At 39.2% G+C, this 16476-nt stretch overlaps 1 protein-coding gene across 1 annotated transcript in view; it reads right to left on the reverse strand.

Moving 5' to 3' along the window:
- GLI3 (GLI family zinc finger 3) overlaps positions 1-16476 on the reverse strand; it is a 268366-nt gene that overhangs the window by 18242 nt on the left and 233648 nt on the right. The window lies entirely within an intron of this gene.

Here is a 16476-nt window from a genome sequence, read left to right on the forward strand (position 1 = left end):
AAAGGTCACCTTTTAGGTCATACAGTATTTATGCAGAAGTATTGAAAATTCAGAAGGATTCACAAACTTTTAAGCACCACTGAGTAAGGGCTGGAGTGTAAAATCCTAGGAAAAGGAACAGAATTCCCAGTCCTTAAAGAGAGGGCTATAGAAAGAGCTGTGTTATTACTGCCTTTATTGCTAGAAATGGTGGGCAGTTAAGAACATGGGGAAATATGTAACCTTGTTAAGTACTGTTCCTTATAAATATATCATTAGACACAAGTCAATTATAAACAACACATTAGGAGTGTATATTTTGTACAATAAAGCTACCTCATGAAAATACCAAAGGAAAAGCATTCAGCCTCCTGGTCTATGGTTTGTGCCATACCTTAATTGTAACCCACCAGAATACTGCACATCTATTACAACTCTCATTCTGCCTGTTTTGCACTGAAATTTCTTTCCCTCATTCTTCATTTTATTTTTATATTTATTTTTCTTTGAGACTAAGTAGATGCCACAGGAAATGCTACTAAATCCTTGTGAAACAGAGATTTTTCTTTCTTAAAATAAATCAGGCCTTTACAAGCTGATTTGTTTTTTTACTCAAGGGTTAGCCCAAGATGGAATTTTATTAAAGTGCTAAAACATGCATTATGATATCACAATATAAGCTCTGCCTCTTACATACTTGCATAATTTAGTAGAAAACTATATTGACCACCGCAAGGTTCTAGATTGCCTTTAGTGACTTGAAAGCAGCATTTACTTGATACCGAGAGGCTGGCTCCTTCCTCTATTGATCATTAACTCCATTTTTTCATTATGAGAATATTTTTTTGCAGGTCCACTCTGGCACTTCTGGTTTCCTTTCAGCTCCAATTCACATCTAAAACAGGATACATCTAATGATGTACCCATCTCCTCTGTGATTGAGGTGATGTCTTCAAGCCCTTGCCTCTTATTATAGAGAGGAAAGATTGAAGAAGAAAGTAGCTGTTTTCTCAGGAAAAAGATGTCACTGGTCATTATTCTTGGAAAATGAATGTGTTTTATATTAAACAAGGTATTCAAATACCCAGGCATTTCTTTTCAATCCCCAACCACCTGGAAAGAACAATGAAGGACCATTTCTGTCCAGGCCAACAAACTTGCAAATGCCATTTTGCACGATGCCAATTGTAACAGCAGCAATTATGCACCTGCCACAATAAAAATCTTCAGAGCAAAGGTCATTAGCCATCTGTTATATGGCACACAGATCTGTAGTCCCCATGATTCAAGAAATTTAGAATAGTCTAATTTTTTAAGACCCTTGCTGTGGGTCTCAAGATGTGCTTCCAACCTTTATTACATCTGGATACTAAGTAACCTCTACAGATTCTTACATTGTTTTGCTGCCTCAAACTCTGACTTAAACAATACTCCCCAGCTTCCCTGATTTTACAGGATAATTATAGATCAATATAGAACAAAGTTATAGATTAGGATCAGAAATTCTGTGGCTGATCCACTCAAAGTTTGACCTTGCTTGGCCTTGAGAGGGCCTCACTGGAACGGAAAACCACAGGACCCAATAACTGTTTCCAGAGAGAGCTGCTTACAAGTCCTTGCTTGTATGAGATGGCCTTGATTTGAAGAGCGTTCTCCTATGTCACCCAACATTTGGTTAAACTAGAATTGTATGATTGGGGGGAAGGGTTCATCAAATATAATCAATAAATCAATAAATGTTATATCCATCTCATACAAGTGTTTACCAGGTTGCCATAACTGCCAGACTCAATGCTTTGTCCTGTATGTTACTGGAAGGAGGTTTGTGCAAAAATCTTTATGCTCTTGCTACGGGAGAAATAGAGGCTGTTTCATACATGCTCCTGTTCTATGCTATTATCTGGCCAGGCACGCAGATTTAATATTGTTCTTTCTAACCATAGCAATGATAGTTTAGAAGAAATATTCTCTTTTTAGCTGATACATCTTTTCTAATTTTTAGAATGTTGCCACAATGTGATCAAATCACCATTGGATTTAATACCTTTATTGATTGACTGATTGATAGATTGAATTTATATAGCCGCCCATCTCACTTGCATGTGACTCTGGGCAACATACAGATTTAAAACACAAGCTAACAGTCACATAATTCAACAATTAAAACCAGTTTAAAAAACAGTTAAAAACTACAATAACAAAAAGACAGGGGAGAATGCAGTCTAAACTTATACACAATGCAACAATTTAATGGGTTCCACAGTTTCATGGGATCCCCAGGCCCAATGGCAAAACCAAGTTTTGAGGGCCTTCTGGAAGGTCAACAGGGTTGATGCCAATCTCATCTTGGGGGGAATGATGTTCCAAAGGTTGGGTGCCATGGCAGAAAAGGCTCTCTTCCTAGGTCCTGCCAAATGAAGCTCCTTAGCTGACAGGACTGACAACATGCGCTTCCTGCTGGACCTGATGGGATGGGTAGTTGTAATTGGGGAGAGGCAGTCCCTCAAATAACCTGGCCCCATGCCATGTAGGTCTTTAAAGGTCGTAACCAGCACCTTGAATTGGACCTGGAAGCAACTGGCAACCAATGCAGCTTGCAGAGCTGAGGTGTAACATGTACAGTTCTTGGAGCACACATAATGGCCCGCACTGCTGCATTTTCTGTCTGCTGAAGCTTCCAGATACTCTTCAAGGGCAGCCCCCATAGAGCACATTATAGGTAGATCTCACTGAGTGATTACCTTGGGCAGTGACTATTCGATGTTATGTGATGAAAAAGTAACTTTCTAACTAATGCCCGCATTTACGACCTTTGCAGTATCCCTATCACGTGTTCACTATTACAGTCAGTTAGTATGTATTATCTGTTTTTTTCTTTTCTGCTTTCGCAAAGTGGAGAGATAACTTAAGCAAGCAATCTCTTCTTGAGCTGTTTTTCTCTGCAGTGCAGTACTTCCTCTAACTGCAAGTTAACAAGCTCAGCATTGTGACCTTAATTAGCTGGCTCCCAGCTGCTGCCTGTAACTGATAAGACTTTAATCACTTTTGGGGCTCTGCGCTGTGTGTTAGGCAAACAGCTGGTACTAGTGCATTGCTTTTGATGTGTATTCCCCTTTGTGTGCCTGCTTACTCTCTTGTAATCCCTTCCTCTCCAATGAATGTAAATACAAACATTAATTCCTTTCTTGCTAATTATCCCCGTGTTGGGTAAGCATAGGGCAGGGAAGTGGGAAAAAAGGAAAACTGAAGTAAAATTGTAAGCAGTCATGGTCATGTGATTTTCCACTTAGCGACTGCATCAGCTTAGTGACCAAGCTGCCAGTCCCAATTGTGATTGCTAAAAGGGCTTTTTTTGTTTATTCATTCAGTCGCTTCTGACTCTTCATGACTCCATGGATCAGCCCACACCAGAGCTTCCTGTCGTTTGTCGCCACCCCCAGCTCCCCCAGGGTCGAATCCGTCACCTCTAGAATATCTGTACAGTAATCCATTCGGGAGGTGACTAGGGCATGAGTGACTGAGAGTAGAGCCTCTCAGTTGAATATTGTTGAAAGCTTTCTGTTGTCTTATTCAGATATATATTCTATTGCACTCAAACTCAGTGTTGTCTTCTATTTATATGTTTAATCACTCTTGCTCTTTGGCTGTAAATAAAGAAAGAAGAGTATAATGCCTGCAACATGAAACCACATTCTCCTTGTGTTGCCCAGTTCACTTAGCCAAGGCCAAACAAACGAACAACAAACCTTAAAATATAACTCTACATTTAATCCCAAATAAGAATCAATTTTAATTTTTAAAACTGGGAACAAGAGTCAAGCTTACTCAAACCCTGTTCACTGAAAACTTTATCTTGACTAGTTATTTTTTTTCTCCAGAGAAGATTTTCTTTTGAGTATATCTATGCATAATTGTCTACACAGCTTTTTAAATGGAATTTTTATTCTGGTATTTTATTGTTTATCCTTTTCACTATGGAATAAGCTTTAGTTGCCTAGGTGAACAACAGCAAATGTAGCATACAAACATTTAATAATATAAACAAATTAGAACATAGCAAACAAATCAAAGCCTCTAGGTGGCTGTCTAGTTCAGGTTTCAAATGCTGATATACAGTAAATTCTTAGGAGGAACAGCTCACTAAATCTGTTTTCCCCAAGTAGCCCATGGAAGAATCAAAATGCAGAACATCAGCACTTTATAATGGACCAAAAAATAAATGAACTTATGCTAACAATTATATGGTGGACATGAGGCAAAACGATGCATTTTTAAATAAAATTCAAGTTTGCATTCTTTTGTCATTGTTTGCTTTTCAGAGCCCTAATAATACACTAAACTGAGGTAACTGATTCTGTATAGTGTAATGAAGAGTTTATGTTTCAAATGCATTTCTCTAAGTATTACAAATGTACACTATAATATATAATATTACAATATATAAATTATACACTATAAATTATAATGATTATTATAAAATAAATTATTATGTAAGTATTATATTAGGGACGTGGTGGCGCTGTGGGTTAAACCGCTGAGCTTGCCGATCGGAAGGTCGGCAGTTCAAATCCGCGTGACAGGGTGAGCTCCCATTGCTAGTCCCAGCTCCTGCCAACCTAGCAGTTCGAAAGCATGCAAATGTGAGTAGATTAATAGGTACCACTTCGGCGGGCAGGTAACAGCGTTCTGTTTAGTCATGCTGGCCACATGACCACGGAAGTGTCTACAGACAAACGCCGGCTCTTCGGCTTTGAAACGGAGATGAGCACCGCCCCCTAGAGTCGGACACGACTGGACTTAACGTCAAGGGAAACCTTTACCTTTACCTAAGTATTATATTACATGGATCTGCACTGCCACAGTACATAGATGGCACTATTCTGAAAGTGAATCAACATGGAAGGGTTTATGTGTATTTATTTCCTAATGGAAGAACTGATTGCATAAAACATAATCTATTAAATAAACACACACACACTGAATTCTTATAAATTAAATTAAGAAACTTATCAAACCCAATCAAAAGAGGGCAAGAAAATAAAAATAAATGCAAGTTTAAAATTATCAGAACTGCACAACTCTTAAAGTTTTTGCTCATTTGCAAGAGCATCCATTTCTATACGATCCCAAATCCTTCTGATTATTCCTGTCTGTGCTCTTTCCTTTCCACATAGCTAATACCCATTCTTTCCACTAATGATTAATACAGGAGCTATATTGAAAGCTTCTAACTTTCAGAAAGTTATCACAGGTAAGAGTATAATACCACAGCTCTATTTCTTCCCCTCATTTTTCCTTATTAACATTTAGTCTAATGTACTAAATGTAAATGTAAAGTACTTGAAAGCCACCATTCCAAACTGAGAAAACTGGATAATTTTAATAAATATTTATAATATAAATGGTATGAAAATAATTTTAAAGATATGTTTACTTTTACAGAATCACATATTTTAAGTTCTGCATGAAGTAATTCATATACCTATCACTTGTTGATTCTGTGCTCCTACTAGTTAAACTAGAGTTATATTCAAAGGTGCAGATCTTAAGTATAGCAGTACCAGCAAAGGACAGTAACTCAGCTTTTTATTATCTCCATGCAAATAAAAAATATTGGAGTGCATGAAATAGAAATAACATTTTGTTTCAGGTTTCACTAGAACACTTCAGGTGTGTTATATTCCGTTACTTAAGAGTTCTGATGGAAGAAAACTTCAGACATTTTCATAGAAAACCATAGAAAACAATGGCAACTTGAAAGAAACACCTTCCCATATTTTTGCCCTAGTGCCACAAAAGCAGGTGGATCAGTGCTATGTCCTACTTTTCAACTACCTGACAGAAAAAATGGCTAAAGAAAAAAATGAGATTAAAAAATCCCATAAACAATGGAAACAATGCTTTTTGCAGCCTCGTGTACTGCACAAACAGCCACATACATAAACCCAGAAAAGAAGCAGCAACAATGCATTCACTTCAACAGCTCAGGCCATGAACCACCTAAGAAAGACAAAACTGCATTTTTCAGGCTATTAACTAATGGCTTCCTTCTTAATACCCATCCATATAGAACTATGTGCAGGAAACAGTATTTTTCCTATGTCCAAGATATTTCTTCATTTCTGAATATGAGCTGAACTGATTTTTAAAGTAATTTCTTTTAAATGGAAATTCATGATAAAATTACAAAAAGGCAACATGCACCTTTAGGAATATTCCATGCATGTGTGGGCTGTAACATTCATAGCATTTCTCTCCTACTGCTCAGAGCCTACTTGATGAAAGAAATGTCTCAATATTGCGCTAATAATATATAACATACCATCTAAGTTTATTTTATAGAATCATCTCTGAACAATTAGAAAAAGAGGATTAAACTACCTACATAGGAAGTCTCTAGAGAGATTTCCAAAATTAATATAAAATAAATATCTATACTTGCTGCCTCAATATATTGAATTGAGAATATTAGGTCATAGGTAAATGTCAATATTTTTTTACCCATGAAAACTTATGCTTTTTAATAAAATGTGTTAGTCAGAAAAGTTGCTACCAGATCCTGATTTTTTATACCATCATCAGACTTTCTGAGATCACAAGGAATCTTAGGAGTAGATTCTGATGAAGAGAAAGAGCCAATGTTTGTTCTCTTTTCTTTCTCACTTTCTCATATTCATTTTGATATATTTCCAGCTTCTTAGGGACCTTAGAAACTGGCTTGTTCCTAAACTACAAAACTCTGCTCAAGTGCACAACTAAATAGATTATTAAGCAGCTTGATACCTACTATAACAATGTGAGAATATATTCAAACATACAAAGTAGCAAATAGCTAGGAAAATAATGTATTTTTCCTATGTCTTCCTATATTTGTTCTGGATTTGTGTCACTGTCCACACTCCAAAGTTCTGGAGACATTTTATGTTCATTCAAACCCAACTTTCTTCTCAGTTTTGTTCTATAGGACCTATAAAATTACACATGTATCTATTAAAATACATACTAGCTTTCAAATCTCCCATTACAGTCTAAGATCTGCCTTTCTTCTGGAATGCAGATCATGTTGCTATCATACACAAAACTTGCAACAGAATTCCATTAAAAGTGTTGAAAACTCTGACATATTTCCAGGTTCTTATATTCTGATAATTGCCTTTACATTCTTCATGGGGTATTTGACTCCCATGGTCTTGGCTATGGAGGAGAATCTCTAGACCTTAGTCTATAAAACAAAGACTCTTCTGAAATAAGAGTATTATATAAAACCTAAGCTTTAGCATGAAGCATTATTAGGATTTACAGAGTTTCAATTTATAATGTTTTAAACCTTATTACATCCATGAAATGTCACATACCAGGGAGGACATCAGAAGGATTTTTTCCCCCTAACAAAACTGAATGTTGATGTGGTGGTCTTTCTCTATTATGATTATGGAAAAAGAAATCTCATGTCCTTTTGAACTATTATAGACCTGATAATGTTATTGGCTCCTCTTTGGGACAAAATTAATCAGCCAAGGAGCTGAATGGAACAGGTTTAGGAACTCAAAGGAAGGTTTTTGTTTTTTTAAAAAATAAAGCCAGGCTATTTATTTTTTTCTTCAAGAGGATTTGATAAAATCCACGTGATAAATCTCTTGATGACTGTCATGGATGAGACCTATATGAAACCTCTATATAAAAGGGAAGTGTATCTTTAAATACAATTTGCTGCAGGGGAAAAAAAAGAAAGGATTGTCATCATCTCTATGACTAATTTGTCTATACCCTGGAGGATCTAGTTGGTTATTATTAGAAACAAAATGCTGGTCCAGCTAGACCCTTGAGCTAATCCAACAAGACAACTCTGATGTTATTGAACAAAGCCTGATAAAAAAAATATGCCCATAATAATACTGCATAACAGATTGGGTTGTGTCCCTAATGTACGATAAACCTCATAGTGCTCAACTGAAATTTCTGTTGGTTAAAAAAAATAACTTAAAATCTGGGGAGATCACCAGGTTTAGATAAATTTATCATTTGAACAAAGTGTGAATTACATACATGGTATCCTGTACAGAGCACACAAGAACCAGTATCTAAAGTTTATTTTCACATTTCTACTGAAGAGTAAGTTCTATGTATTAAATGAAAGCTGATTTACAGTTTCCTACGTAACAAACAACTGATGCAATATGATTTCTCCTTCGTTTATGACTGCCATGCCAGTGTGTAATTTGGATTATCTGTCTCTTCTCACTTGCCTCAACAATAAACAGTTGCTGTGATTGCACAGATATGATAATACCGCCACACATAAATACATTAGTTGGTATGTGCTTTATGTAACATGTGGAATAAACTACTGCATCACGGTTTGCCTGCAATACTGACTTACCTGGAAACTTCCTTAAATTGAATGGGACTCATGCATAGTCCAGCACAAAAGTAGACTAGGCAGTTTCAGCAATAATTTACGGCTATAATTTCCACCTCACCTAAACTGAGTGGGAGTGAGAAGAATGACCTAATGCATAAAACTTTAAGCTCTTTGCAGGCTCTTAGAAAGTATCAGTTTCTACAAATCCTTAAGGCGGACTGAGAATTTAAACTTATTTAAATTCTGAGGCATAAGCAGGGTATATTTATTTCCAGAAATTAAAAAAAATAAATAAGCACAGCTGTATCTCCATGTTTAAAGGTCAACCCCTCTGCTTTTTTCCTTACTTCTATGAAAGAGCAAGACTGTCCTCCATATAAGAAATAAAAGCAGCAGCATTCCTTGAAATCCTAGGAAACAGTTGAAATACGTGGACAATAATAGATAAAATCCTCATGAGAGAAAAGCCAGATTTTTAAAAATAATTTTTATTAGAAATTTTTACAGAGATAAAAGATAAACATAAAATAATATAAAGCAAGATTAAAGAAAAGAAAAAGAAAAATGAAAAGTTCAAGGTGAGAAATTAAGAACTGATTAAAATATATATATAAAGAAACTACTTCCAATCTTTTTTACAGCAGTTACAAAGGTATCCTCTCTCCTCCCTCATTAAAGTTACATCAAAATTCACTTCTTCCCATTCAACTCTTTTTAATCAGCAAATCCATAAATCACCAATTCATTTTTTTCCTATTTTCAGCAAAAAATCCATAAAAGCTTTCCAGTCTTTTAGAAAAGTACTTGTCCCTGATCAAACAGGTCATTTTTACCATTTCTAAAAATTCCATCATCTTCACAATCCATGTGCGTTTTTCAGTATTTATCCATCTTTGGTCATATAATAGTCTTGCTGCAGTTACCATATACAAAATCAATCTTCCATAGGTCTTTTCTAATTGGTTATTCATAAGTCCCAGTTAGAAAAGCTCTGGTTTCATCTGTATATTAGTCTTGAAAAGCCAGAGAAATTCAGGCGAATGTACCACTTCAGACTGGTGCTTGTTAATCCAATTGTATTTATGTATTATTCTACATTAAAAATTCCCACCTTCAGGAACATAATTATCCATGGAAAGGTTCTAGATTACTATTTCATCTGACCTATTAATTTTCTATACACAGAAGCCAGAAGAAATTAGTTAAATATAGAATAAGCCATCTGCAGTCTGAAACAATATAGCTCCAAGAAATGAGCATGACATGGTTACTCTACGTGGCTCCTAGGTAAATGGAAGAAGGAAACTCCTGAGTTAATTTTTGTTATTTAGTTAAAAAAAAAGATAATCGGTTAATTTCTATTTAAGAGAGAAGAAAGCATATGCATACACATGCTGGTAAGATTGATAGCTCATGTGCTATTGCATTTTTATATTATAGGGACCTAGACTTAACCTTATTAACCTTAACCTTAACTCTCTTAGTTAAGACTACAGAAATCACGGAGAAAGGTTAAATACAGTTCTTAAAATCAGTGCCCAGAAAGAACAGGTAAAATAGTAAAGCCTAGTGCATGCAATATGTAAAGCAGTTGCATGACTCTGCAAATACCTGCTTTTCTATGTGCTGATCAATGATCCTAATTGCAATTCATTTGTCCTAATTGCAAAAGAAAAGAAAAGAAAAGAAAAGAAAAAAATCCTAATAGCAAAATAATAGTGATTCCGGCCCAGTATACATAATGGGCCAGAGTCACTATAGATACAATCTCTCTCTTTCCCCATATAAAGGTAGGGAAATAGGTCATATCTGTACTAGGTTACAGATTCAGTTATCTTCACCAAAAAGAAACGCAAGACAAAGTTCTATTGCTTCCAGAACCCTTTCAGATTTATACTTTTGTCCTTTCCTACCTTGAAACGCTTACAGCACTACTAATATATATGAGTTGTGTAGCTCTAACTCCAGCCACTCAACTCGTCTTTCTTGGATGCCTGTCTTATAATTCTCTAGTCCTTACAAAAGAAATATAGAGTTCCCAAAACAGTGATGGTCTTTATCTTTATCAGGTTTGATTCTCTACCCTGAACAGTATTAAAGGGTACCCAATTTTTTTTTTTTAAGTATTTGTACCCTAAGAGAGGCTTCCTACATTAAGGAGATTTCTCTTGGTGTTTATTGTTATTTTTGTGCTTAATATTTTTCTTGAAAAAATTCTTTTTAAGCTTTAGATTTTGCTTTCCATCCAATACTAAGGAGGGCTGAGAGTATATTATCATCTCCCTGTTATTATTTTTGTGCTAATTTTGAAGCTTTTAGCATTTTTCCTACACGTTGAATCTGCCATTCTGAACTTTTACTTTCCTGCTGCTACTTTCTGTGGTGAACTGCCTGACCTGTTAGGTCATCTAGGGAGAAACTGCTTCTAGTGTCCCACTTTCAGAAGGTAAAGGGAGCTAAGGCCCTTGGTAGCAGCACTAGTTCTCTGGAACAGTCTCTTTCTGGAAATCAGGCTGGCTTCTCCCTGATTGTGTTTAGAAAGATGCTGAAAATGTAATTCTTCAACTAATCAGTTTGGACATCTCTACTTTTGTTTTGTTGATTGTGGCAGGATAGGAAGGAAGGAAGGAAGGAAGGAAGGAAGGAAGGAAGGAAGGAAGGAAGGAAGGAAGGAAGGAAGGAAGGAAGGAAGGAAGGAAGGAAGGAAGGAAGGAAGGAAGGAAGGGGGCAAACATAAAGGTAGAAATGAGGTACATAAACATTTGCTATAAACCACTCATTGTCACATGATCACAAAATACAAAAAACATTGGTCTATAAATCTGGATGGGGACATTTTTTTCCTAACTAGAGCTTTTACTGTTTACTGAAATGTTAGCCGTAATAATAATAAGGGTTATGCCTTCATTATATGGAAAACAGCATTAAGAGATGAAAGTTATTATGTCTGTATGGTTCCCTTTGAGGAATCTGGGTATGAATATCCAAAATTATACTGATAATGTTTTTCTACTCTTTTGCTTCATTGGGAATAGCTCAGTTATTTCTTTTCCACTGTATTATCTTAGAAAGAGCTTCCAAAATATTTTTGAGTTTGCTGGAGGTGACATTTTTATGGACGTTCTATATGTGTGTGAGAAATAAGAAGGAAAGACTGTTAGAAATGTTTTGAATAGGACTTAATGAGTTCCTACACACATCTTGCATAGAATTGAACGTACAGCAATCTTTTTACTATAGTATAATAATCATTTAATATGTTGAATAAGATGTATGTTAAGTATTTAATAATTTCATATTAATTTGGTGGGAGTAGACACTTTTGTTGCTAAACAAACAATTCCAAACTCTCACCTGACCTAAACATCAATAGTTAGATGTTTTCAGATGACAGCACAGAAGGTTTTTATTTCTGTATACCTCTTTCATTATTTAAGAGAGCCAGTTTGGTGTAGTAGTTAAGGCATCAGGCTAGAAACTGGGAGACTGTGAGTTCTAGTCCTGCCTTAGGCATGAACCCAGTTGAGTGACCTTGAGCCAGTCACTTTCTCTTAGCCCTAGGAAGGAGGCAATGGCAAACCACTTCTGAAAAACCTTGCTAGGCAGTCTCCAGGCATCAAAAACTGACTCAATGACACCCAAAAACCCAATATAAAACAAAACCAATTATTTAAGGCCAACGTGCTAATGTACACATCAGCAGTGTCCAGTCTTCCCTTTGCTCAGTGTTTCTACAGAATAATTTACTTTTCTTTAAACATACGCACAGACATACACCCTTATTCCTTACTGCTACTATTATCAATTTAAAGATAAGGTTACTCTTTCAATGCCCATTAATTAGTTGTATTGGTGTTTTCATCAGCTATCCTTGGTTAACATGCCACCATGTATGTTTAAATATATTTAAACCATATATGTTTAAATACTAAAGATAAAGAGGTCCCCAAGGATTTATTAATTGTTGGGCACTGTACAAAGTAAATAGTGTATTCATGGCTAAATATATTTTTGCAGCAATTTAAACACAGTGAGGCAAACACAATATTTTGGAAAGAGGAAAAACTGCCTTATTACTTTCCCAAGCTATAGGAAAGGACTTACACTTAGGCATGCACTCAGTCCAGTTGGGGTGGTGCAGTCATCTGATATTAATAATAAATGCAGCCATTGATAACGTATTACGAACTTCCTTTTAATCTATGATAAATTATATGCAGCATTTATACATGCTAAAATAAATATACTTTATGTAGCTTACCCTGAAAAGCAATTGCTATAACTAGATTTAAGTCTCTGGGTGTTTCTGTGGGCCTTGAAAACTTGATTGCTGTATATTAGAAGGATTTCATTCCGATGAGAGCATGTGTCATTGTTGCTTAATATGAGATATTTGTATATACAAAGTACAAAAAGTCAGTTAACAATAAAAAGTAGTCCAAGAAATTGTTACAGGTCACAGTGCCTGAATAAGAAAACACATTACGTGGTCACAAGCTAACAAGGTTAGCTACCTGAAATTACTGCGTGTGCCTAGGGTCCACCATAATCTTAACAGAAAGTCTTCCTATATCATACAAATCTATGTTTTATTTATTCATGGGTGGATGAATAAGCCACAATTGGCTGAACGCACACATCAAATCAAAACCAAACAAATCATATTATAGTAATGTGTAATATGTAAACTAGCCATAGAGGCTGTTCAACACTGCCTTATATAACTGGCAGACAACATGGGACCAAGTCTTATAAAGTTAAAAACTAGAAATGTGGCTTTCTGTACCTGATGAATAAACAAAGTAATATCTCCTTGGCACTTCAGGCTTCAAATCACAAATTAAGCTTAACTAACTTTACAGAATGTGGCTACAAAATAAGCATTCTGAGTCTGATTCCTGAAAAAGTATCCTACAAGTTAGGACATACTCATAACAAGGAGGCTTGAATTGGCTTTGTGCTTTCATACATTACATGACAAAATTACATGTTAGTTTGATGCTGTCCAATGATATTGGACAGGAAACTGTTAGGGTCCCTCCAGAGTGAGTAAAGGACTCTCTCCCCAGGGTAAGAGATGTGGGGGGAGTCCGGGAGTGTGTGATTGTATAAAAGAGCACTCACCTCCTGAGTGAGAGATGGGGTGGGTGAGGAATGAATGAGTGGTCACCCGCGTTGACCAGTAAGAGAGGCCGAGGCAGGGGCATAGTGAATGAGGGGGTGATGGTTGGGCTCTGATGGCGCCAAGAGTGAGACCTGGTGCGCCAGAGGGCCTACCAGCGCCCTGTGGGCGATTGAGGGTGTGTGAGGACGTATGAATGGATGGAGGGAGCCCTATTTCGAGCCAGGGACTCTGGAGGTCCAAGACTGGGGGAAAATGGATTAGGAGTCTCTGGGGGCTGTAGGGCAGGGCACATCATTGAGCTGGTGACGGGCAGGGGATGCTATGGCGGGAGCCAGAGGGTGGGCATTCTTTGGGGAAGACGCCCCCAGTGTTTGTTACCAGTGGTGTGTTCCACCCCTTTGTGCTCAGACCCAGGCCCTGGTCAGCAGATCCATAGGGGCCCTGGTTTTCGACTTGCTGCTTAACGCCAGGTCAGTCAACAACAAAGCCCCCCTCATATGTGATTTGATCACTGAGGAGGGGGCAGACCTGGTGTGTATCACCAAAACCTGGCTGGGCCTCGAAAAGGGGGTGCCCCTTTCGGAAATGTGCCCGGCTGGGTTTACAGCATGGCACCAGCTGAGACACCAGGGCAGGGGAGGAGGGGTGGCTGTTGTCATCCAAGAGTCTCTAGTGGCCTTCAGGGCCTCTGCTCCACAAGTTGCTGGCTGTGAGACCCTGTTTTTCAAGATGGGTTCCTGAGAACAGTTGGGAGTGTTGCTATTGTACCAGCCTCCCTACTGCGCAGCAACCTCCCTGCCTGAGCTGCTCAAGGCCATCTTGGGGGTGGCGTTCCCCAGGCTTATGGTTCTGGAGGACTTCAACCTGCCAGCCCTAGGGCGTGCCTCGGAAGCGGCTCGGGAGTTCATGGCTACCACGGTAGCCATGGGCCTGTCCCAGTTGATTTGGGACCTGACTCGAGACAGTGGCCTCACCTGGACTTGGTTTTCTTGTCAGAGCTGTGGCAACGTGATCTGAGCAGAGAGTTACACCTATCCCCCTTGTCATGGTCAGGTCATGCCCTGGTGACCTTGAGATTCTCTTATGCCTCCCCCCTCCGCAGGGAGGCAGGACCCATTCAACTGGTCTGCCCCCAGCAACTGATGGACTCAGCAGGGTTTCAGAGGGAGCTGTGGGTTATACCCAAGGATCTGTTGCACAGTCCAGCGGAGGCCCTGGCTGCTGCCTGGGCAGCAGGGGCTTTGGACAGGATTGTGCCTGTGCAACCTCTCTTGTCCCATAGAACCTGACACTTCCCATGGTTTATAGAGGAGCTGAGGGTTCTGAAGAGGGTTAAGAGACGTCTAGAGCGCCGTTGGAGGAAGACGAAGACCAAATCCGACTGAACACACGTTAGAGCCGCTATTAAGGCCTACCTTGTGGCGACAAGAGCGGCAAAACATCAATATTTCTCTGCTCTTATTGCGTCCGCAGAATGCCGCCCGACGGCCCTGTTTGAAATTACTCCATCTCTTTTGGGGAATGTGGGCCCAGTGACCCACCTACACCCACCTGCGGTTTTCTGAGCATCTGCAGGACAAAATCACTCGGATCCGCTCCAAGTTAGTTTCTAAGCATGAGGGAGATACCGGGGGAGCATACTTACCCAGTTGTCTAGGAACAGTTTGATCCTGTTGGACCTGAGGAAGTGGACAGGATCTTACAGACAGTAAATGCCACCACTTGTCACCTAGACCCATGCCCCTCCTGGCTGGTAAAAGTGGCTCAGGAGGTGACATGTGTCTAGGTCCAGGTGATCGTTAATACATCTCTGGGAGAGGGGAGTTCCCAGCTGCCTTTAAGGAGGCGCTGGTACACCCCCTCCTCAAGAAACCATTGCTGGACCCTACTGTTCTGGATAATTTTTGTCCCTGTCTCCCACCTCCCCTTTTTGGGGAAAGTGGTTGATAAAGTGGTGGCTTTACAGCTTCAGAGGGTTCTGGAGGAAACAGATTATGTAGACCCCTTTCAGTCAGGTTTCAGGCCCAGTTATGGGACAGAAATGGCATTGGTTGCGCTTATGGATGATCTCTGGCAGGAGTGGGATGGGGGCAGTGTATCCATCCTTGCTCTTCTTGACTTCTCAGCGGCTTTTGATACCATTGACCGTGGTATCCTTTTGGGACAGCTCAGGGAGTTAGGGGTGGGTGGCGTGGTTTCGTGCTGGTTCACCTCCTTCCTCCAGGGCCATTCCCAATTGGTGGTGATAGGGAGCAAGAGATCCGACCCTTGACCCCTCCTTTATGGGGTGCCACAGGGTTCGGTACTCTCTCTGCTCCTTTCCAACATCTACATAAAACCGCTGGGTGAGGTCATCTGTCACCATGGGGTGAGGTATCATCAATATGCTGATGATACCCAATTATAGATCTCCATCTCGGGTGAAGTAAGTGATGCTGTGACTGCCCTCTCTCAGTGCCTGGGGGCTGTAGGAGTCTGGATGGGGAACAACAGGCTTCAACTGAACCCTGGTAAGATGGAGTGGCTGTGGGTTAATGGCTCTTCTGTACCTGGGACTTTGTCATCCTTGGTTCTGGATGGGGTTGCACTGCCCCAGACAGACCTGGTGCATAATCTGTGGGTACTCCTGGACTCCTGGCTCCTGCTCAAAGAGCAGGTGGCAGCCGTGGCCAGGAGAGCCTTTGCGTAGCTTCATGCTGTGCACCAGTTACACGCTTTCCTGGATCGGGAGGCCCTTTGAACAGTCACTTATGCCCTTGTTATCTCCCACATAGACTATTGCAATGCACTCTACATGGGGCTACCCTTGAAGAGTATCAGGAAGCTTCAGCTGGTCCAGAATGCAGCCATATGAACTGTTTTTGGTGCCCCTAGATGGGCGCATGTAGAACCGCTGCTGTGCAAGCTGCATTTGGTACCAGTTTGCTTCCAAGTCCAATTCAAGATGTTGGTTATCACCTTTAAAGCCCTACATGGCATGGGGTCAGGTTACCTGAGGGACCATCTCATC

Source organism: Candoia aspera, chromosome 4, assembly GCF_035149785.1.
Source record: "Candoia aspera isolate rCanAsp1 chromosome 4, rCanAsp1.hap2, whole genome shotgun sequence".
NCBI lineage: Eukaryota > Metazoa > Chordata > Lepidosauria > Squamata > Boidae > Candoia > Candoia aspera.